The 23,777-nt window shown below is 37.6% G+C and overlaps 1 long non-coding RNA gene and 1 other non-coding gene across 3 annotated transcripts; one reads left to right on the top strand and one right to left on the bottom strand.

The window, feature by feature from the left end:
- Positions 1–893: 893 nt before the first annotated feature.
- LOC122005930 lies at positions 894–3,484 on the top strand. Of its 2 annotated transcripts, XR_006118582.1 has the most exons (6): positions 894–934; positions 1,006–1,076; positions 1,265–1,554; positions 1,695–1,828; positions 2,866–3,194; positions 3,385–3,484. It is a non-coding gene; the product is annotated as an uncharacterized LOC122005930 (long non-coding RNA). The 2 variants fall into 2 exon arrangements; XR_006118581.1 differs by lacking the exon at positions 894–934 and having other exon boundaries at positions 971–1,076.
- Positions 3,485–11,864: 8,380 nt separating this feature from the next.
- Positions 11,865–11,972, bottom strand: LOC122007580. Its single transcript, XR_006119048.1, has one exon. It is a non-coding gene; the product is annotated as a small nucleolar RNA R71 (small nucleolar RNA).
- Between the last annotated feature and the right edge of the window lie 11,805 nt (positions 11,973–23,777).

Raw genomic sequence — 23,777 nt, forward strand, 5'->3', positions numbered from 1 at the left:
TCTCTCAGCCTCATCTCCCTCTTCCCTTTCCTGGATCTCTTCCCCTTCCTGGATCGACGCCCCTTAGGATCAAAACCACCTGCTTCGATCCTAAGCAAAATCGCAGTATAAATCGTTCCATTCTGCCTCCTCGTCCGATCCGCTCTTCCTCCTCCTCCTCCTTCCTCTCTTCGCTCTTCCCGGCTAAGGTAGGGGCCGACAAGATCCGAACAGCTAGAGGACGCCCACGACCACCATGGCACGGTTGGTCGGCAACATGAGGGAATCCGAAGGAAGAGAGAACAACACCGAGATCTCTGATCTTGTGTAAAGGGGTCTCCTTCTTCTGAAGCAGAGAGATCGAGTGCAGTACAAGAATAACGAAGTATGTCTGCCTGTTAAAACCCTAAAATTGCAGGCATAAAGGCTCTCCGTGCTTCATTTTCTCCTTCTCGGCCTCTTCGCTCGCTGGGTACACGGTCAAAACCTCTCGTTTCCTCTTTTCATTCTTCTTAATCGTCTGATTGCTAAAGGTTGAGGATGGGGTTTGGGGTTAACCTCTCTATAAAGCGCCGAAGCCTTTTCTTTTCCCCCGACTTTCTCCTTCTCGCGACTTCGGACTTCACGCGACCGAGACCAGCGATTTCTTCTTCTCTCGGTGGCGCCGGCGAAGAGCGGACCTTGGAGCGTTGAGAGGAAGAGAGGTTAGTTACAACCGAACCTTCTTTCTCCCCGATCCCTTCCTCCCTTCTCTGATCTCGGTGAACAACGGCGACGGATCTCGATCGGTGGATTTCGCCGGCTGTCGGGAGGGAACCAAGGGCATCGGCATTGGATCAGGCCAGCATCGATTGTTTGGAGGAGGTAACAACCATTGTTCCTTCCCGATCAGTGAGATGTGGAGGAATCAAGGAGTTGCTTCATGTGGAGGAATCAAAACTAGAGGAGGATGAGGGTAAGTGTTTTTACTCATAATATTATTTTAGTTTCTGTTCAGATCAGTTGGCACTCGATTCTGTGCTTTAGGAAATACCACTCCATCAGTGAGATGGGTTCGAGATGATAAATATGATTGCATCCGATTAAAGCATTGCAAGGTGAGCTATATTCACTGTGTATCCCCCCTTCAGAGTACATATGTATCTGTATAGTAATTAATTTCAATATAGGCACATCAAATTACCTTAATTGTTTCTGGACATAGACTTAATCCTTTGGATTACTTTATTTTAATTGGTAGAGTATTTGCCACTACCTTTCTATTATTCATTCTTTTGCTTTGCAGGTTGTGACAAAAATTGATTGGCATCGGAAAGGAGACTATTTCACTACTGTCGTTCCTAGTGATATCCTAATTATGAATTTTAGTTGTACTTATTTTTAGTCATTCCTAGTGCCTATTTTATATCTCAGTTTTGTTTCTTTCTTTTTTCTAATACACACTGACAAATTGGAAATATATAAAAATCATGACATTATACCTAGTTACCTAGCCTTTGAGGCTGGAATCAGGATGAAACCTAAAGTGCCCTGAAAAGTTTAGGCATACCAAATTCTCTCAGTTTAATGACAGAGGTCAGTTGTGTTGCAAACTTTGTTGTTTTCCTTGTTTTTCATTTACCGCGTCTAGATTAAGAAACTATGGCTTTCTAACTCAAATAAAAATTGCAATTCCTGCCTATCTTAGACCTAACATTAACTTATTAATTGAACAGGTGTTTTAGATTGTAAATTTCATCCGAGGCAGCCATGGCTATTCACAGCTGGAGCAGATTCTGTCATTAAACTGTATTGCCACTAATGATAGATTCTCCAGGAAACTTTGAAGAATCTCCTCGAGTCAAGATACGTGAGTACTTGCTGATCCTACATGACTACGGTAGCAAGTTCATGTTCTTTGCTTGATAATTTATTCTTTTTTGACCAATTCATTTCCGCAAACCCCTTACCTGTAAGCACCAACTAGTATCCTTATTGTCAAGAATTAATTTTATCAACGACTTATAAGTTTGGTATGCATATTTCTTATGATGTTGAACCTTGACTTTGAGACACATGATGGCTTTGTTTTATTTTTTTTGTTGAATTTTCTATCCTGTAAGTTTCAACTCCACTAGTATCATGTTTCCATAGATGATGCTGTCTTAGATGTTGGAGTCGTGACTCATTCTTTATACTGATGTTTCTGTGTGGAATTTTCCCAGTTGTCCTGTTCATTGTTTGATGTTTCTGTGTGTGTTGTAGCTGAATTTGGTTGTAGCTTCTGCAAGCTTTCTTCACTTTCTTCCCTCCACTATCTGTTAACAAGTTTGATCTTTACAATTCAGTTATAAGAACAAACAATATGACCAAAGGTTGACAGCTTTGCTTCATCCTTTTTACATTTCAGTATGTGGATGAAAGCAAATATGTACTGATGTACCTAAATGGATTTACAAAAATATCTTTGAAATGTTTTGTCATACAGATATGGCATCTAGTATAATTTTTTCCAACTTGATTGTTGCATTATCATATAATGAGATTAGGTGCACAGCTTGCAGTCAGTTTATTGTTTTTGCTAAAGATCATTGCTAGTAGGCCGACAAAAGACAGGTCTAAAATGAAGCCTAAGAAAACATGCTTAAGATGATATTTTAAGATTTTCTAAACATTGGATCGTTGCGGAAGGTTGTGATTGGCACGGCAAGTGTTCTAAAATGAAGCCAAAGAAAATGGGGGAGAAAATAAGGTTCGGCTTGAGGAATTTATGCAATAAAGCAGTTTTATATTTGATTCCTTCTTTAATTATATTGCGTGTGTTCCTAAGCTGCAACCTATTAATAATTTTAGTTTTATAATGTTCTTTGCCACTACCTTTCTATTATTCATTCTTTTGCTTTGCAGGTTGTGACAAAAATTGATTGGCATCGGAAAGGAGACTATTTCACTACTGTCGTTCCTAGTGATATCCTAATTATGAATTTTAGTTGTACTTATTTTTAGTCATTCCTAGTGCCTATTTTATTCCTAGTCACCTTATTTCAATGACAAGAACAAGGGTTCTCATGGCCAATATGTGTCTATTAATGGGATTTTCAATGTCTTGCTTACCACGCTAATCCTACTTCTGATTGGATTTGCAGCTTCAAGATATCAAACTCTACACCTTCTATATGGAGCTAGATTTGCAAAAGCCATATCCAACTCGAGGAAGTGACTTATTGACATGGGAGGTAGGTGTACCTCTTTAGTTCCGCTTTTAACCAAATATCCCTATAAAGATTCATTTGTGTGCTCTTAACATATCTATTCCTACAACGTTGTTATCTAGGATTAGCATTTATTTTGTTAAATGTGATTTATGCACCTATAATTATTCTGGTGAAGTTAGCATTCTATTAAACTAGATTATGACCTTTGCAGAGAACTTATTGGTAACCAAGGACTTTGTGAAGATAGCAAATTTTGGCCTTGCTCGTGAAGTTCATTCGAAGCCACCATTCACAGAATATGTTTCAACACGCTGGTAAGCATGTTTATGACAAGCACTTGTGATCTTATAATTTTTATTTGATACATGTACACATTTGTTTTAGTTATTTGACATATGGTGGATTTATGTGTTTTTACAGTTTACAAATTTCAAGTACTCCAGAGTTGAAATTGATGAAGTGCAGTTCGAGTGGGCTGAATGCATGCTAGATTACATTTGAAGTGCGGTTCTACCTTGATGTGTTAAAAGAATGTTCTACCTTGATTTTGATATCTATTAGCTAGCTTTTGATGTAAAAAGAATGTTTGGGTATTTTATGGATATTGTTGTAAGAAGATTATTTATATAATTTGTGAATATTTGTGTATTTTATGGATATTATTGAATGAAGAATATTTGTACAATTTGTGAGTATTTGTGTATTTTTTTTTTGTTATTATCGGTTCTAAAATCAAATCTGTGCTGTTAAAAAATATACATATTACATCGGTTTTCCACCGATGTAAAACCGGTGTTATAAAGTAATATTACATCGGTCATTTACCGCTGCCAAAACTGGTGTTATTAACATACAATATTACATCGGTTTTACACCGTTGATGAAACGGTGTCGTTAAGTGATACTACACCGGTTAATAACCGATTCGAAAACCGGTGTCGTTAAGTGATACTACACCGGTTTTAACCCGATGTCTAAAATGGTAGACTTTTAACATCGGCTTCATAGACATAGGTTGAAAATCAAATAGACACCGGTGGAAAACCGATGTCTATGAAGGTTTTTGTTGTAGTGATGGTCACCGGTACAGGGGAGATTCTGCCGAAATTTTTCGGTAGGGTTTCCATGTGATTTTTAATCATACCGGTTAAGTAGAGTTAGTAGTCAAGTAACTGTCATCCTTAGAAAGTAGTAATAGTAAGAAGGGTGGTCGTTACAATGAACTCCAAATTTGTAAAACCATGCAAAACACGTCAAGAAGTTTTACAAAATGTTCCCAAGGGAATGTATAAACAAGATTGGGAATGGTTGGTTAAAGAATATTTTTTAAGTGAAAGTTTTCAGGTTATTCTTATCCCATCTTTTTTATGTTATAAATTACTTTTTTTATTTAAATTCATTTTTTATAAAATTATACTAATATTAATATATTTGCAGAAAATGAGTTCAACAAATACACAGAATAGATCCTTGAAATCTATGCCACATCGAACAGGAAGCAAGCCTTTTAGGCAATTGGCATATGAAATGGTAAGACATATTTTATAAGGATTTTATATTAATTTAGACATAAAATTGTGTCTTATTAATATTTATAGGGAGGAAAAGATGGACAACCTCCAGATTTTGCATCAATGTTTTTTGAGACACGAAAAAAGGGAGACCATATTGTTGATCTTGATGCAATTGAAAAATATGTGAGTATATAATATTTTAATTCATTTCTTCACATGATATTTGATTCATCATAGATTTCAAAATCTTTTAACTTATTGAAGGATGAGATTTGTGAAGTTGTTCGAGAAGATTCTTCCTTGTCAAATATTCAACTTGTTGAGAAATGTTTTGGACCTCAACGACATGATCATGTTTTTGGCCATGGAAAAGGAGTGAGGCCTAAAAATGTGAGAGGACCTATTGCGTCAAAGCAAGAACTTCATCACGAGAATGCCACACTACGTGAGAAAATGAATAATATGGAATCTGAATTTAAAGCTTTTAAGGAGTTGATGCTGAAAAATTTACCACCTAATGCGCAAGTGAATGCATCGGCTTCAAATACTATTGAAGGTTGAATTAGTTACTTTAATTTTTTTTTACTATTTCTTGTTTATTACTTGATAATGAGAATGAATAGTTTTGTTCATTTTGAGTTGTAAATGCTTCATAGGCGCACAAGCAATTGGTGAAGAACAATAGAATGAAGGTTCATAGGCACAAAAGCAATTGGTGAGGAACAAATAGGCTCATCTTAGTAATTGACAGGTATTCTTTAAAACACTTTTCATACTTTGTTGTAATGTTATGGAATATGTAATATCTTTTACATGTTAGGAAATAATACTTTTCAAAATAGAATAAAGCTCACTGATTTTTTTTTTTAAAAAAGAAGCTTTGTCCAGCTCACATGCATGTCATAGCTTACATTTGATTGTTGATCTGCATGTGTCACACACTTTTCTTTCTGTACATCTACCCTATCACCAATTGTTTTCATACAGCAATTGCAATATTAACCATTCATTGGAGGTAGATTGGGTAAGTTACTGATGGATCAACAAAGTTAAAAGATTTTTGTACCTTACTACTGGACTTCACATGAACATCGTTGCATTCCAATTTTAGAATTGCCATGTCTATTGCTACATATGGACAATCACATTTTCGTTGAATAACCATAGCCTCTCTCACTAATGGTTCCTTAACATCATTTCCAAATAAATTTTGTACCTTGTTTCTACCATTTATAGTAAGTTTGCTATTTCCAGTAGTTTGTATGTAAAGATTTCTAAGTTATGTTAAAGTTTTTATTGTGATACTCATTTTTTTTTATATTTATTACAGGTATTGAAGCTTGGAAGGGAAACAGACTTTTTGAAGTTTTTGAGAATGTCAACATTTTGCATAGGAAGACTTTAGATAAATGAATACTTTTGATGTAATAGATGTTAATTTTGTTGGATGATAACTAGACATTGTGATATCAAATTTAATGATATAGAAACAATTATCATGAATTATCGGATGATGTTTTATTTTTTATTAGCATTCATTAATGAATTTATATATATATATATATAGTCCGATAAGTGATATCGTTGTTGCCATTAACGACGGTATACAAAACCGTCATCGCCATTAACGACGGTATGCTAAGCCGTCGTTAAATAATTAAACGATGCTAAATTGTAGCATATATAACTGTCGTTATTATTATTAACAACGGTACTATAACTGTCGTTACTATCATTAACGACGATATCTAAATCCGTCGTTATTGTCACAACGATGGTAGTTAATACCGTGGGTAAAATCTTTTACCGACGGTATTTTGTTTCCCTTCGTTAATCAATTCCCGACGGGTACTTTTAGCTACAACTTCTTATGGTATTAAATACCGTCGTTGATGACCTTTAATGACGGGAAATGCCCCTTTAACGGGCCCTTTTATAGTAGTGAGAAGAATAGGAGAAAAGGAGGAAGAGAGGGCATGCCACACCACCAAGGAATAGAAGAGAGGAATACTAGATCATATGTTATGAGGTGAGGCACCTCTACCCTCTCTTTTATATTCCTTGGTCTTAGCAAATAAGGGAAGTTTTATAAATAAAATTTCCTTATATTCCTTGCCAATGTTTAAGAAGGAAAATTTAATTAAAATTTCCTTTTAAACACTTAATGGCCAGCCACCACCATCCCCTCCAAACAAGAAAAGTTTTAAATGCAAAATTAAAACTTCCTAATTTGTTTTCGAAAATTTTTAAAATAAAAATTTCTCTTATAAAAATTCCCTTCATGGTTGGTTATAAAAGGAAACTTTTATAAATTAAAATATCTCCTTTAAAACATGTGGATGATTACAAGAAAAGTTTTATCAAAATTAAAATATTCCTTTTCAATCTACAAATAAGGAAAGATATCAAATCTTTCTTTTAATCTTTTGTAAAAAGCTATAAAATGAAAGATTTATAATTTTTAAAACTCTCTTTTAAAACCATGAGGATGGTTACAAAAAGGAAAGTTTTCTAAAAAATTTAAAATCTTCCTTTTAACCACAAATAAGAAAAGATATCAAACCTTTCTATTAATCCTTTGTAGAAATCTATAAAAAGGAAAGATTTAAATTTTAAACTCTCTTTTAAAACCATGGATTCCACATAAGAAATGAATTTAAAAATTAAAATCCTTTTATTGTGTTGTGGCCGCCCACCTAAGCTTGGGTTCAAGCTAGGGCCGACCATCTCTTGAAACTATCTCACCTTGGTTTGGCCGGCCCTAGCTTGGGCTCCAAGCTAGACTTGGCCGGCCACCTTAAGGTGGGTAAGAAGTTGGGTATAGCTGGGTATAAGACTTTATAAATAAGAGACTACGACAGGGACCGAGAGGAGGCATTGGTTTTGGTCTCCCGATGAACTTGAGCATCCCATGTTCGCCTCGAACACCCAACTCGAGTTCATCAATAATAACTCATACCACTAAAGAGTTATTATTGAACTACCGCACCAATCCCATATTACTATATAGGCTCATTCTTATCATGAGTATGTTAATCTCCCTATGTTTAAGATATTGAATGTCTATTAATTAAATGAGTTATTAACAACTCAATTAATATCTAACTCCAAGAGTAGTACAATTCAACTTTATTGTCATGTCGGACTAAGTCCACCTGTAGGGTTTACATGACAATCCTTGTGAGCTCCTCTTGGGGAGATCATCAACCTAGATTCCTAAGACACAGTTTCCTTCTACAATCAATAACACACACTATAAATAATATTATTTCTCAACTTATAGGGCCTATTGATTTATTGAACTAAATCACACCCTTTGATAAATTAAAGAAATAAATATTAAGTATACGTGTTTGTTATTATATTAGTATTAAGAGCACACACTTCCATAATAATAGAGGTCTTATTCTTTTATTTAGTCAGTATAAAAAGAAACTATCTCAAATGGTCCTGCTCAATACACTCAGAGTGTACTAGTGTAATTTTATAGTTAAGATAAACTAATATCAAATTACACTACGACTATTCCAATAGTTTGTTCCTATCCATCTTAGTCGCGAGCTACTATTTATAATTTATAAGGAACTGATAACATGATCTTCTATGTGTGACACCACACACCATGTTATCTACAATATAAATTAATTGAACAATTACACTTAGCATATAAATGTAGACATTTGACCAATGTGATTCTTTATTTCAAAATGTTTACAAAAAGCTAGGCTTTTAGTATACAGTCTAACACCCTTGTGTAATTGTACTAGCTTGTCTCATAACTCCTTTGCATTCTCATGCGGCAGACATGGTTGAGTTCTTCTTTTGTCAAATCACACTAAAGTATATTTAGTGCCTTTGAGTGGATTTGGGCCTTCTTTTTTTCTTCTGGATTCCATCTTCCTATGTCAAGAGGTACTTTAGTTTCTTTATCTACTGGCACCTTGTATCCTCATCAGATGGTGAACCATTGATCAATATCTATCTTCAAGTATACCTCCATTCTTCTCTTCCAGTAGGAAAAGTCATCCCCGCTGAAGAGTGTAGGGAGAGTAGTGTTGTTACCTTCACCTTGGGCCATTTAAAGATAGAACCTTTCACATAAAAAAGGAACTAATAGAGAAATCCTAAGACTAGGTCTTGGATTAGTAGTGTTGGAGATGATAAGTGTAAAAAGAAACATGATTGGTGTTGCACCAATTCAGAGTATTTTGCAATGTGAAAATCTTGTCTAAAAGAGGTGATTGTGTTGGTGCAGGAAGCATCCGATGATCGAACTCAAGTTTTGATTATGGCAAAGGGATTCAAAGTTAAGTTTAATTGTTATCTAATGTGTATGATTGAGTGTTTCAGGAATGTCCTAGCTGCGGTTCGGCAAGTGGAAAACCCTAGGGGGTGGTAAGCCTAGGTCATAGGGGGTGGTAACCCTATGCGGAAAGTCTTGGCGGGTCGAAGCTTCGGGCAAAAATCCTAGGGGGCGGTAACCCTAGGTTAAAATCCTGGTGTCGTGAACCGGGTAGAAGTTTGGATGGATTGAGGATCAGACATCCAACATGAAGACCGGAAGCTTAGGACGCTGAGAAAAAGTTTAATCGATCTAGAGGACTGAACTGGCAAAAGGTAAATCTCTTGAGTGGAGTAGGTGAGGACGCGTTCCCCGTAGAGGGAACAGTAGGCGTCGGTTCTACCTAGGGTTTCCGGTAGGAAATTCGAAGTCAGAATCGGACAGTTCGGAGACTCTCAGAATATTCTATTGTCATATTTTATGTGTGCTAACTTTGTTTTGCAGGGTATGTGTGTGTTTTGTGGAATAACATGTCTTGCAGGGACAAAGGAGCAAGTCAAGCCTCGGATGAACAGTGTCCGAGGTGCCTCCATGGAGCTTGTAGGCGCCTCGGGTGCAAAGGAGCAGATGTTGCATGCTGCAGGCTTTGAGGCGCCTTGAATAGAGGCTGAGGCGCCTTGAATGCTTCCTTTGAGGTGCCTCAGAGTGTGATTAAGGCATCTCCAGGTAGATAAGAGGCATTGATGAGAAGATCATCGCAGCACAAAATGTGGGATAAGCCTCCATGTTTGAGGCACCTCAATGGGGCTTTGAGGCACCTCAAGCATGCTATTTAAAGACATCTCGAACAACACTTCACTTCAGAACTTCCAAATCGATTCTTCTTCAAGTACGCTGCGAACGAGACATTCCGGTTGAGTTACGACAAGTCCCCGACGACCCGAAGCTTCAAGATTGTTATTTTTCATTATCGGTATAATTGTTGTTTTAATTTTAACATTGTACTTCATATTTGTACTGAACTTTATGAGATTATAGTTGTTGCCCAACATAAACGCTCAACGAGCATGTGCCTTGGAGTAGGAGTCACTCAAGGCTCCGAACCAAGTAAATAGCTTGTGTTCGTGTGTTGTTCTCTTTCTAATTCCGCTGCATTTACTCAAACATTTTTACGAATCCGAAACGAGTGAAAGCCACGAGCGCTATTCACCCCCCCCCCTCTAGCGCTTCTCGATCCAACATATTACACCAATTTAAACTATGTAGAAAATCTTAAAATCGAACGAGATTTAAAGAAAAATAAAGAAAACAAAAGAACCCCCCTTTGCTCGATTGGTGGTTGCACCAATTCAAAGCAAACCTCGCTCTGATACTACTTATAGAATCGTTAAGATGCTAGAGGGGGGTGAATGACATTCGTTGCTTTTTCAAAAGTCACAAGAATACTTAGTAGAAAAGAATCACAAAAATACAAACACTAACACAAGAAGTTTCACTTAGTTCAGAGCCTTCGACGACTCCTACTCCAAGATCCACACTCGTTGAGTACTTTTATTAGACAATCACTATCAGTTCAAAAATTTGAGTTACAAATTTGAGTACATAAACTGTAAAATAAAAAGTTATCGACAAGAAGAAAGTATGAACAAAGTTCCTTAATCGTCGGTTGTCGAAGCAACTTTTTAGGATCCTTAGAGCCTTCTCAAAGTAATGCGCAAGAATGAAAGTTGTAGAAAATATTGTGTTAAAGTTATTGGTCGAAGTCTCCTTTTATAGCCCCATTCAGGCACCTAGAGCCCCTCCTAGGTGTCTGGACTATGCAAACATGGCGATCTCTCATCAAAACTTCATCCTTAAAGTTTATCCACCTTTAGGCGCCCGGACCCCCTCCGGGAGCCTGGACCGCTGATGTGGGTTGGCTAATCGCTGCTCTAACACAACGCAAAGATCAACTTTCCCCTGTTAGGGCACTTGGAGCAACTTTGGGCACCCAGACCACCGTAGTACCTAGCTAGGCACCCGCCCGAGTGCTACCTTTGTGAAATTGGCCTGGGCGCCCGGACCCCTCCGAGCGCCCGAACTACTTTTTGGCTTTCTTTTTCCTATAACAAAAAGTTAGTACAGGCACAAAAATTACCCTGTAAAATAAAGTTAGCACATTAAAAATATAATTATGACTTAGATCCTGTCTCCCTAAGACTAGTATCTAGTTACAGTTTCAATTTAGATTTCTGAAATTAACTTAAATTGAACCTACACCTAATGTCCTCCAAATGAGACTTGTCCTCACTGGATCTTACCAATCACAGACCCTTTTGATGTCAAGTCCCTTAACCCACTAGGACTACCTAGCAGATCTCAACCAATCTAGACTTCAGCTAATTATCAACCCAACTCGACTTCCTTCTACCACATCTCAACCAATCTAGACTTACTGCCAGCTATCAACCTAGCTAAACTTTAGCCTAGTGTTTTGGTCCTCTAGACCCATCAAGTTTTGCACACTTGGTAAAAGGTTATACAAATAACATATCTAACTTTAACCTATTTATCATACATCAAAAGCTGATTATTATTGCAACCTGCACCAACAATCTCATATCGAGGTAAAAAGTTTTCAACTAGACCCAGAGTTAATTACCATGGTACAAGGTCATAAATTTAGAGGAGAAGTATCAGAAAATCCATACTTGCACCTTGAACAATTTATTGAATATTACAATATGATAAACTGTGAAGGAGTGTCAACAGATGTAGTTCGATTGATGACATTTCCCTTCAGTACAAAGATAAAGTAAAGACTTGGTTTTATTATCTCCATCCTCAAAGTATCACAAGTTGGGAACAATTGGAGCAACAATTCTTGAGTCAATTTTTCACTCCAAATAGAATAGTGTACATGAGGAATTGCATCCAAAGCTTTGTTCAGACGGATGGGGAACCAATATTTGAAGCATGGAACAGATTTTAGAGTTTATTGTGATAGTGTCCTCATCATGGTTTGGAAAAATGGCTAACTCTGCACATATTCTATAGGAGAATTTCTTTTTCAAGTAAGATATTTTTAGATTAAGCTACTAGAGGTTCTTTGATGAATACAAGTTTGGATGAAGCATACACATTAATTGATCAAGTGACACTGAATCTCCAAGAATGGTCAAATGAAAATTTGAAGACACCTTCTTCAAGAATTCCAGATGTGTAAGCATTAATGCAATTGAGAAAGTCAAGTAAGATTTAGTGCAACCACCCAAGTGTATTGAAAATCATACTGAAAACATCAATAAGTCACTAAACGAGGGGTTCAAACCATTGGAGGCTAAGTTATAGACATTGACTTCAAAATGGTTTCAGCAAGACCTTCCTCCGACACAACCAAAGTCTAGGGAACATTGTAATATTTTCAAGCTGAGAAATGGTTGGAATAGCAATAAATTTCAGATGGAAGATGAGTATGGATATGAGATGAGGAATAAAAGAGAATCACAAAATCTCACCTCCATGACTCCAACAAAAGACTATAGGTCACCAGTACTATTTCCTCAACGGTTGATGAGTTCAAGCCTAGACAAGTAATTTGAACCTCTCTTACATATTCAAAGAGAATCTATGAAAAAGAAATATAAAATAATTCTACCATCTCTACTGAGAACTTATGTACCACTCATCCCCTTTCCACAGAGGTTAGTGCAAACCAAGAAATATAAAGATTTTGATGAGCTTTGCAATAATGTGGTGGAAACATCCAACTTTTTGGATATAACTACTAAAGCTATAGATGGTTATAATATTTCAAATTCCTCTAATGGAGGTTATGATGATGATGTAGTGGCTTGTAAATTTTTAGATTTACCTATTGGGGTTAAAGGTTGCTATAGTGATGTAGAGTTTTCGGATGATGATGGTGATGAGTATGCTCAGCATGAAATTTCTGATGATGTTATTGATCCTTCTAATGATAATATTGATATCAGTGTACTTTTCACCACTTCTAAATCTATTGGTATTGTGGATGAAAGTGTAGGGACTTTTGCTATAGAAGCAACAACCCAAGAATCATCTCTTTTGATCACACAACCACTTGGCATAATGAGAGTTGCAGAGATTGAATTTGTTAATGATATATGTGTAGGGACTTTTGTAGTAGAGGTAGAGTCCCAAGAATCACCTTCTTTAGAGGCACTACCACATGAGCCAGAGTCCCAAGAATCACCTTCTTTAACAACCCGACCCTTTTTGGCCTCTTGGGTGGCCCTTGCGGTGGCCCACTGGCGGCCCGTATGTCGTCGGCCCATTTGACGACCTCTAATATCGTCGACCGATGACCCTTTGGCCGTGCCGTTACTCACTAGGACTTTCCACCCCTTGCAGTGGATTTTTTGCCTTCCCCAGGATTCGAACTCTAGACCTCCAGGCTAAGTAGTAGAGTTTATGAATCCTGGTAGCCAAGTGAGCGACGCTCACTTGGCTACCAGGATTCATAAACTCTACTACTTAGCTGGAGGTCTAGAGTTCGAATCCTGGGGAAGGCAAAAAATCCACTGTTGGGACCGATGTGCCCGCTAGAGGGGGGGTGAATAGCGTCTCACCCAAATCGATGGCTTCCTACGTATTCGTTAGTGCCCAAGCGGAATAATACAATACAAATTACGAATACGAAAGCTAAAGATAAAGAAAAGAACAAGCAAACCAATGCATGTCGATGTAACGTGGTTCGGAGATGATGCTCCTACTCCACGGCTGTCCGTAAGGTGGACTATCCCTCAATCCGTCGGTGGATTAGTCCCCAGAAACTCCGGCTAGCTCAAACCGCTCCTTGTGGGTGGAGAAACCTCACCACAACTTCAACCAAGAACACTTGGACACAAGAGATCCTTGAGCACTTTGGTGACTACTAATTAGGCTTTAACCAAGTCTAATTTCGTCACCTTGGCCGGCCATCCCAAGCTCCTTCTTATAGAGCTTGGAACAAATCAGTAAGCTGATTTGCCCGTTACCAGTCGACTGGTCCTTGCACCAATCGACTGGTGTCATCCCAACGGCTCTCTCAACGGCTCTCTACAGTGCACCAGTCGACTGCTACAGTCAGTGCTGCTACAGTAAACCCTAATTTTAGGATTTTACCTCGAGTACATTCACTCAGCACTCATTCTCGCCCGACCAACCTAGACCTAGCCTTCTAGCCTCCTCTATCAGCCTTGCGTCCCTCGGATGCCTCCCCATCCTTCACGTCTTGCCTTCTGGAGCTTCCATCGGCCTTGTCATTGTTGTCGGTCTTCCTTTGCCAAGAGGTCGCGCCTCCGGGACTTCATCCATTGTCAAGTCACACTTGGACTTACGTTGCCAAGACTACATGCTTGGACTTACACCGCCAAGACTCATCCTTGGACTTTCCTCCTTTGCCAAGATCACACTTAGACTTACGTTGCCAAGACTACATGCTTGGACTTACACCGCCAAGACTCACCCTTGGACTTTCCTTGTTGTACCTGTATCCTGCACACTCACAATGCATATCAAATAAAACAATAAACCTAACTTAAACCTTTGCCCAAACATCAAAACCTAGGGCATCTAGATTGCTTCAACATCCACTGCCAGGGGTGGAAAGTCCTAGTGAGTAACGGCACGGCAAAAGGGTCATCGATCGACGACATTAGAGGTCGCCAAATGGGCCGACGACATAAGGGCCACCAGTGGGCCGCCGCAAGGGCCGCCCAAGAGGCCAAAAAGGGTCGGGTTGTTACAATAAAAGGCGCCTTTTATTGTAACAACCCGACCCCTTGGCCCTGCCATTACTCACTAGGACTTTCTACTCCTGGCAGTGGATTTTTTGCCTTCCCCAGGATTCGAACTCTAGACCTCCAAGTTAAGTAGTAGAGTTTATGAATCTTGGTAGCCAAGTGAGCGACGCTAACTTGGCTACCAGGATTCATAAACTCTACTACTTAGCCTGGAGGTCTAGAGTTCGAATCCTGGGGAAGGTAAAAATCCACTGCCAGGGGTGGAAAGTGTTTGTGAGTAACGGCACAGCCAAAGGGTCGTCGGTCGACGACATGAGAGGTCGCCAAATGGGCCGACGACATAAGGGCCGCCAGTTGGGCCGCCCAAGAGGCCAAAGAGCCGGGTCGTTACACGGAAGACTCCCCGCCTGAAGGTAAGTGCCATAACCGAGAAGCCCTTTGACCGTCCCGTTACTCACTAGGACTTTCCACCCCTGGCAGTGGATTTTTTGCCTTCCCTAGGATTCGAACTCTAGACCTCCAGGCTAAGTAGTAGAGTTTATGAATCTTGGTAGCCAAGTGAGCGTCGTTCACTTAGCTACTAGGATTCATAAACTCTACTACTTAGCTTGGAGGTCTATAGTTTGAATCCTGGGGAAGGCAAAAAATCCACTGCCAGGGGTGGAAAGTCCTAGTGAGTAACGACACGACCAAAGGGTCATCGGTCGATGACATTAGAGGTCGCCAAATGGGCCGACGACATAAGGGCTGCCAGTGGGCCGCCGCAAGTGCCGCCCAAGAGGCCAAAAAGGGTCGGATTGTTACACCTTCTTTAGAGGCACTACCACTTGAGGCAGAGTCCCAAGAATCTTGGTTCACACAGCCGTTGAGCTCCCGTAGAGTCAAAACATACATAAAAGTGTATATAATCTACGCACATTAATCTTCTTCGCATGGGTGATGCTCCCGTAATCCGGAGTTGAGCTCACCCAAACCCAACTCTGATCTTCTCCTCAAGCAGACTTCCTCCCTAGCTTCTTCTCTCAGATACACTCTGCGTGGCCTCCTTGTCCACCGGTGTACTCTTCCACAACTTCTCTTCCCTCAGACTCACCAAGTCCGTCGAATCACTTCCCGTGCCATCCTTCTCATATGCTATGTCTTCTTCTTGACTTTTTGTGTTCCTAAGTTCTGACACATTTAGACATAAGGATTAAATTCAACAGGACCTAACTTAACCCAGTTGATCACATCAAAACTAACCTAGGGTACTTACAAATAAAACCAATCACTTGCCTTGCTAGTTAGAAAAAAACTGAATCCCATTAATCTTATTGCATCTTCAGGAATGCCATCTCACTTTATTGTACTGTAACAAGTCAAATAATGATCCAGGTGTCGATACGGGTCCTCTTAAAGTGTGCCCCTAAACTATTGCTATTGGATGATATGGATTAATCCTGGTTTTAATTCAAAATCACTAGCCTTAATCAGGGGCTTGCCAATACAAAATCATGAAACCTGAGATATGGGTGTTGAGAAATCCTTCAAGGGTCTGACACCATTAGCTATCCTCATTTCTTCCACTTAATTGTTCTCCAAGCTCCTGAAATGAAAAGTAAAAAATAGTAGGAAATGGATAAGAAAAGTAAAAAATAAGTGTAAAGTAAAAACAAAGTAAATAACAAGGACAAGAAAAGAAAAGAAATAGTCTAATCTAGTTAATCTGATATTTAGATAATATCAATCTGCGCTAGTTCCAGACAATAACACCAAAAACTTGATGTGGTGCAAATCCATAAGTGCACGGAAGTGTCATCAAGTAATAATAAGATCGAATCTACAAGAACTGGTGATTGAGTACTAGCTTGCCAATCAAACATGTCTAGCCCAAATCAAAAGTGTTAGTTTTCACAAATGTGAATCAAAGTCTAAATGTGAAAGGGAAGCAAATAGGATAAGAGAGAGATCACAATAGAAAGGTAGAGTGTGATCCAAACAAGAAGACAATGCATGATCAAAGCAGGAAGATAGATCGTGATCATAGAGGGAAGTGTAAAGAAGGTAGATGAAAGACAGTCAGAGAAAATGATTCTAGGATTTTGATTGCACCTCCATGCTAACAAACACTTGATCAATGTCCCAATTCTTGTCCTCAATATTGGCCTGTGCAGATAAGAAATCCTAAGGTAGGCAATCCTAAGGTATTTGACGTGAACTTTTGCTTCTACAATTACGTATCAACCCTAATTACCATCTCCTTTTGAAAGTGTTGGATCGTGAAAGTCGATGAAGGGGGGGGGGGGGTGAATATCGATCGAAAAACATTCGTAGAGAGTACACAACGGAAAAGAATAAAAGAACAATGCTAACATAAACTGATTTACTTGGTTCGGAGACTTCGTCAACTCCTACTCCAAGGCCCGCACTCATCGAGTGCTTTCGTTGGGCAATCACTAGCAGTTCGTAAAAATGTTACAAGTGTAAGTACAGGAACTTTTTAAAGGAATACTGACAACAGAGTAAAAGAAAAAGAAATTCTTAGCAGCATGTTCTCGGAGAAGCTTCGCAGCGTCATAGGAGCATAGCACGGTAGAGCAAGCGTTGGAAGACATTGTCATTGTGTTATGAAGCCCTGGAGAGGCCTCCTTATATAGGAAGCTCCGGGTGCCCGGATCCCTTCTGAGCGCTTGGACTGTGACGTAGCTCGACCAACCAGAGCACTCCACGTTACGACGTCGTTTCAGAATAAAATTTTCATTCTGGGCGCCCAGACCGTCCAGGCGCTCGGATCCCTTACGGGCGCTCAGACCTTTATTTTCCAGCTACCTGCAAAAAAATATTAGTCCGAAGCGAAATACAAATTATACTATCCTTAAAATGAAGTGTTAGCACAGTTATATAAGGAACAAGTAGTAATTAGATTCCATCTCACCAAGACCGAAATCTAGTAAAGATCTTAACTTAGAGTTCGAAATTATTCTAAGTTGGATTGGCACCTAAGTTCCCTTCCTGGGAATGCATCCTCACAGTCACTCCTTTCCAGTGACTTACCTTAACATATCTGCTAGACGTCTGGCCAGCCCTTCAACCCGTTTGGACTTCGTGCCAGCTATCAGGTTAGCCCGTCGACCTAGCTGGACTTTATGGCAGACATCCGTTCAGCCCGTCGACCTGTCTAGACTTTGTGCCAATTATCTAGTCGACCCGTCGACCTAGTTGGCCTTCGTGCCAGACATCCGGTCAGCCCGTCGACCTGTCTGGGCTTCTCCTGCACACTTGGTCAAAGCATTAGATCACAATGAAACTAACTTAACCTTCTTTGTTATTTATCAAAACCTGAGTTAGACCGTTAGTGTTAACCGCATCAATAATCTCTACATTTTTGATGCAATGACAACTTGGTTAAGTTAATGAAAAAATATACAATAAATACGCACTTATAAGCAATACTGTTAAGTTAGTCTTGTTTTATTTTTGGTAATTTTTTGTTGCTAACTAACTTAACTATCTAACCCTCCCCCTTTAACATTTATAAAAAAAAAACATAGGATTGATAAAAATATGTGTTTAAAAATAGAGAATCCAAAAATCGCTAAGTTTTTTTTTAAAGTAGAAAATTTTAGCTTTATAAATTTGTTTTTAAAATAATTTTTAAATATAACTTAGGTTGAAAATTAACTTAATTTTTAAAATAAGCTTGCAAATGAAAGACAAAATTAAAGAACTATTTTCAAACATAAGTTGTATAAAGGCTAATTTTCAAAAGTAAGATAAATAAAGCTAATTTTATAAAATTTTAAAGTTAAGTTTGTAACATCCAAAAAGCTAATTTTTAAATTTATAGTAATTTTCAAGTATTAAGTTATGAAGAGTTAGTTTTTCTAAAATAAGTTTATATAAATTTTCAAAAATAAATTGGTATAAAATTCTTTGGTTTATAGAATGTAAGTTTACAAACTCTGATTTTCAAAGTCAACAAAATCCAATTTCCAATTTTCAAAACTGAGTTCGTAAAATCCAATTTTCAAAAACTTAGTTTATAAAGGTTAATATTTTTCAAAAGTGGATGTAAAAAAAATATTTTTCAAAACTAATTTTACAAAATATTTTCAATAAAGGAAAACTAAATAAAAGAAATTTGAATTAATTCTCCCCTTGAACCTAACATAAAAAAATTATCTAACCAATTAGTTACTTACTAACTATCAGAGGATAGTAGATTTCAGTTGGTTTGTCAGATTAATTCAATTGTAATCAGTTAGTATTTGACTAAACTGAATAACTTAACCTAATTGATATGTGTTTTATATTTAACGTCCAGACTTGTATTGATGCACTGAAATAAACATCTTAAGTCTAGGCAATCTGCCTATGCATCTCACCTCTTTCTAAGTTCATAAATACATAAACAAGTTAGCCCTACTGTGTTGTTGAGATGCTCAAGTACTAGCCCTATAGGAACATGCTTTCTAAGGGATTGATCTAGTCTAAGGCTAAAATTGATTTTTAAAATTCTAAAAATGGGAAGTTTTGAAAGTTTTATCCTAGAGTTTAAAAATACCATTTTTGAAAACAATTTTGAAATTAAAGAATCCTAGTCTATTAAACACATTCCTAACTTTCAACGTAGATTGCTAAACTCACTTTCAGGGAGGTATTTGGTAAATATGTCAGCTAAATTAGACTTGGACTCAATGTATTTGAGTTCAATATCTCCTTTAGTGACATGATCTCTGATAAAGTGTTGTCTAATTTCAATGTGTTTGGTTCTTGAATGATGCACAGGATTTTTTGTTAAATTAATTGAGCTAATATTATCAATTAATACTTTTACATTTGTGAGATTTAAATTAAAATCTTTTAAGGTGTGTATCATCCATAGTAGTTGTGCGACACACTCTCCAATAGCTATATACTCTGACTCAGTTGTAGATAGAGCAACACAATGTTGCTTTCTACTAAACTAGCTGACAAGTGATGGACCTAGTAGTTGACATCCACCACTTGTGCTTTTGCAGTCTAATTTACACACAGCATAATCTGAGTCAGAATAGCCTACTAACTAAAAATTGTTAGTTCTAGGATACCAAATTCCTACATTTGACGTTCCTTTAAGGTATCTAAAGATTCTTTTTGTAACCCCCCCCCCCCCCCCCCTCCTCCTATATATACATAGACTACCCTAAAGGGACGGAGTTACTTAGACTTACTTGACATATGTATGCATATGAACTCATGGCAGCGGAAGACATATGTAGAGTTTGTTTATTATTAATTTTTTTTTCTTTTTGTTTCATATGCATCTTACCCTTAACATGGCATGTGAACAACATCCTTGCTTTATATCTGCTACTTGAACATGATTCATAATGTCATGAATATACTAACATGAATAAGATAACATAAGTGCACCACATACTAGTTAAGTTATCATCACAAGTATAAAATCCAAACTTAGTTCACATGCACAACTTAACCAAATATAAGTATTTGAAATGAATTAGATCTATCCACCATGCCACTTCCACACACAATCTTGCCCTTCCTGCTGCTCCCCTTAGTTCATCCATTCCTTTCATTTTTCTGCAGTACAAGGAAAATAATCTATAAGCCCATAGGCTTAGTGAGTTCCTTTCCTACTCATAAAACCATGAATCATACTTACACATAAAGCATATACAAGCATGTGGAAACATAACATAAAACATATTATAGCAGGTGAGAACATAAATATAAAACATATCATGGCATGTGAGAACATAACATATCATAGCATGGGAAAACATAACATAACATATCATGGGAGAACATAACATAACATATAACATAATCATATTCTTATTCTCAAGGACATCTTTAATAAGTGTAAGGAAAACATATGGCATAAACATGTAGATGCAAGATGTTCCTTTGAAAACATGCATAATGGAATGAACATATGCAACATGTTTTTTTTTTAAAACATATCATATACATACTTGAATATAATCTCAACATGAGGACCTGACTATGTACCATATAACATGAATGCGCACAAATCCCTAGGACAGGGTAGCTAGCCTCGAACCTACTAGGGAACTAGGTCCGTACTACGACCGTCGACCTAGGGGCATACTAAGGAGCCCATCCCTTTACTAGACCCGTTCATAGTCCGTCGGTGTAGGGGCCCTTATGGATCCCACCCTTGGTACAAGCCATACAAACTAAAATAACATGTCATACATATAATGTTTCTTATCATATCATACATATCATGTTCTTGTCATATCATGAAGAGTGCTCTTGAACCCATCTCAAGGGAAGCATCTCTTAGGCTTTTCTTCTTGCATAAGCCTTTCATAAACATATATCATATCATAAAGCATAGCATATCATATCTTGAAGCATAACATATCATATCATGAAACATATCATATATTATATCATGAAGCATAGCATACCATATCATGAAGCATAGCATATATCATATCATAAAGCATAAAATATCATATCTAGAAGCATAGCATATCATATCATGAAACATAGCATATAATATATCATGAAACATGGGGACTTAAACTAACCATATATCAAAAATCATACATTAGGGGAGAACTTAATCATGCATGGTTAGGTTAAGAATTTTTCCCTAAACCTCTTCATTCAATCTTGGCTGAATCCCTATGGTAGAGTTTTTTTTTTCTTTGACCATTATAAGAAGCATGAAACTCAAGCTAGTCCTAGATAAATAATCATACATCACAAATAAGCATAAACAAACATGGTTAGATTTCAAGACCATGCTCAAAGCCTCATATTCTTACTTGGCTGAACCCTAGGGAGAAGTTCTAAGGTTCATTTGTACAACATGTAGCATGATAACTTATCTAACAACATACCAAGAGATCATACATCATGTAAGAACATAACTAAGCATAATTAGGTTTCAAAAACTTTGTTCTAGGCTTTACATTCTATGTTGGCCGAAACCTATAAGTCGGGTTCCGTTCCCTCAAATACAACATGTAGCATAAAGACTTAAACTAACCACATACAAGGTATCATACCTCATGAATAAGCACAAACAAGTATGATTAGGTTAAAAATTTCTTCTTGCCCTAAGCTTCACATCTCATCTTGGACAAAACTTTAGACTAGTGTTTATATAATTTTTTTTCCAACACATAGCATGGAAACCTAGGCTATCAACACATGAGAGATCATATATCATGAAGGAGCATAAACAAGCATGTTATCATTTGAAAACTTTTCTCTAAACTACATTTCTATTCTTGGCCGAAACTTGAAACTAGGGTTCCCTTATATTTTTCTTTATACAACATGGAGCATGAATCTAAGATATCACATATAAAATCTTTCATCATAAAGGAGCATAAACAAACATGTTTCCTTTTCAAACTATGCCTTAGACTCTATGATGAATCTTGGCCGAAACATCAAGTAAGGGTTTTCATATTTTTATACAACATGGAGCATGGAAAACTAAGCTATTAACACATGAGAGATCATATATCATGAAGGAGCATAAACAAGCATATTTGTCATTTAAAAAATTTGCCCTAAACTTCATTTCCATTCTTGGCCGAAACTTGAAACTAGGGTTCCCTTATATTTTTTTTTATACAACATGGAGCATGAATCTAAGCTATCACATATAAAATCTTTCATCATAAGGAACATAAACAAACATGTTTCTTTTTCAAAACTATGCCCTAGTCTCTATGATGAATCTTGGCCAAAACATCAAGTTAGGGTTTTTATATTTTTATACAACATGGAGCATGGAAAACTAAGCTATTAACACATGAGAGATCCTATATCATGAAGGAGCATAAACAAGCATGTTTGTCATTTAAAAACTTTGCTATAGACCCCATTTTTCTATCTTGGCCGAAACTTCCAAGGTGAGATTCTAGACTTTTTGGTTATAACATCAAGCATAACTCATAAATTTGCTAACCCTAAGTTACCACAAGTCTTTATCTTGACCGAAACATGAAAGAAAGTTTTTACAGTTTCAATAACATCTACATACAACAATCGATAACTACTTGTACTGCAGTGAGGGAATACTCACATCCTCTCGCTTAATTTCCTAGAAGAAGAAGTCCTTGGTTGTGAAGCTTTTCCTAGAGAGCTTGCTTCTTGCTTGGTTCGGCAATGGTGAGGGAGAGGAGAGGGGTTTCGGTGGAGAGGAGGAGGGAGGAGGGAGAAGAGAGCAAAAATGAAGATTTTCCTTCATTTTCTCTTTTTATTCCAATTGAAAAGAAGAAGGGAAAATGGGTTTTTCCTTCTCTTTTCTTTAACTCATCCCTTAATGAAAAGAGAAAGCAAGAATCATCTTTTCATTTGAGAGGAAGAAGGCAACTCCAACTTCTCCTTCTAAATAAGAGAAACCTTTTCTTACTCTTAACTATATTGCCCCTTCTCTTTCTAACAATATCTCCTCTTGGTTGATTGGTTATCACATACATGTATCTAGTAAGAGGTTCAAGGTTCACGCCTTGATCTTGCCTCTTTTAATTCTATTTTATTTTATTTTTGCTAATATTCACATAAGTCCTATATTTAACCATGGCAAAAATATATGAAATTGCTAGGAACCCTATGGGTGTTACAGTCCCCCATACCTCATAAAAGTTCGTCCTCGAACTTAGAATAGCTCAGGGTATTAAGGTAGCCTACGATTTCCTGCTGAGTGCATCAGCCACTTTGTTCACTTTTCCCGGATGGTAAAACATCTCGCAGTCATAGTCCTTGACTAGCTCGAGCCATCTTCGTTGTCTCATATTCAGATCCTTCTGTGTGAAGAAGTATTTCAGACTCTGGTGATCTATATAAATCTTACACTGGGCCCCATATAGATAATGTCTCCATATCTTGAGAGCAACTACCACAGCTGCTAACTCTAAATCATGAGTGGGATAATCTCTTTCCTGTTCTTTGAGTTACCTAGAGGCATAGGCAATGACCTTGCCTTTCTGCATAAGTACAGCTTCGAGTCCTAATCTGGAAGCGTCGCTGTACATATCGAATCCTTCGTTGCTTTCCAGAAGAGTGAGAATTGGAGCACTGGTCAGTC

This window comes from Zingiber officinale, chromosome 7B (assembly GCF_018446385.1).
Source record: "Zingiber officinale cultivar Zhangliang chromosome 7B, Zo_v1.1, whole genome shotgun sequence".
Lineage (NCBI taxonomy): Eukaryota > Viridiplantae > Streptophyta > Magnoliopsida > Zingiberales > Zingiberaceae > Zingiber > Zingiber officinale.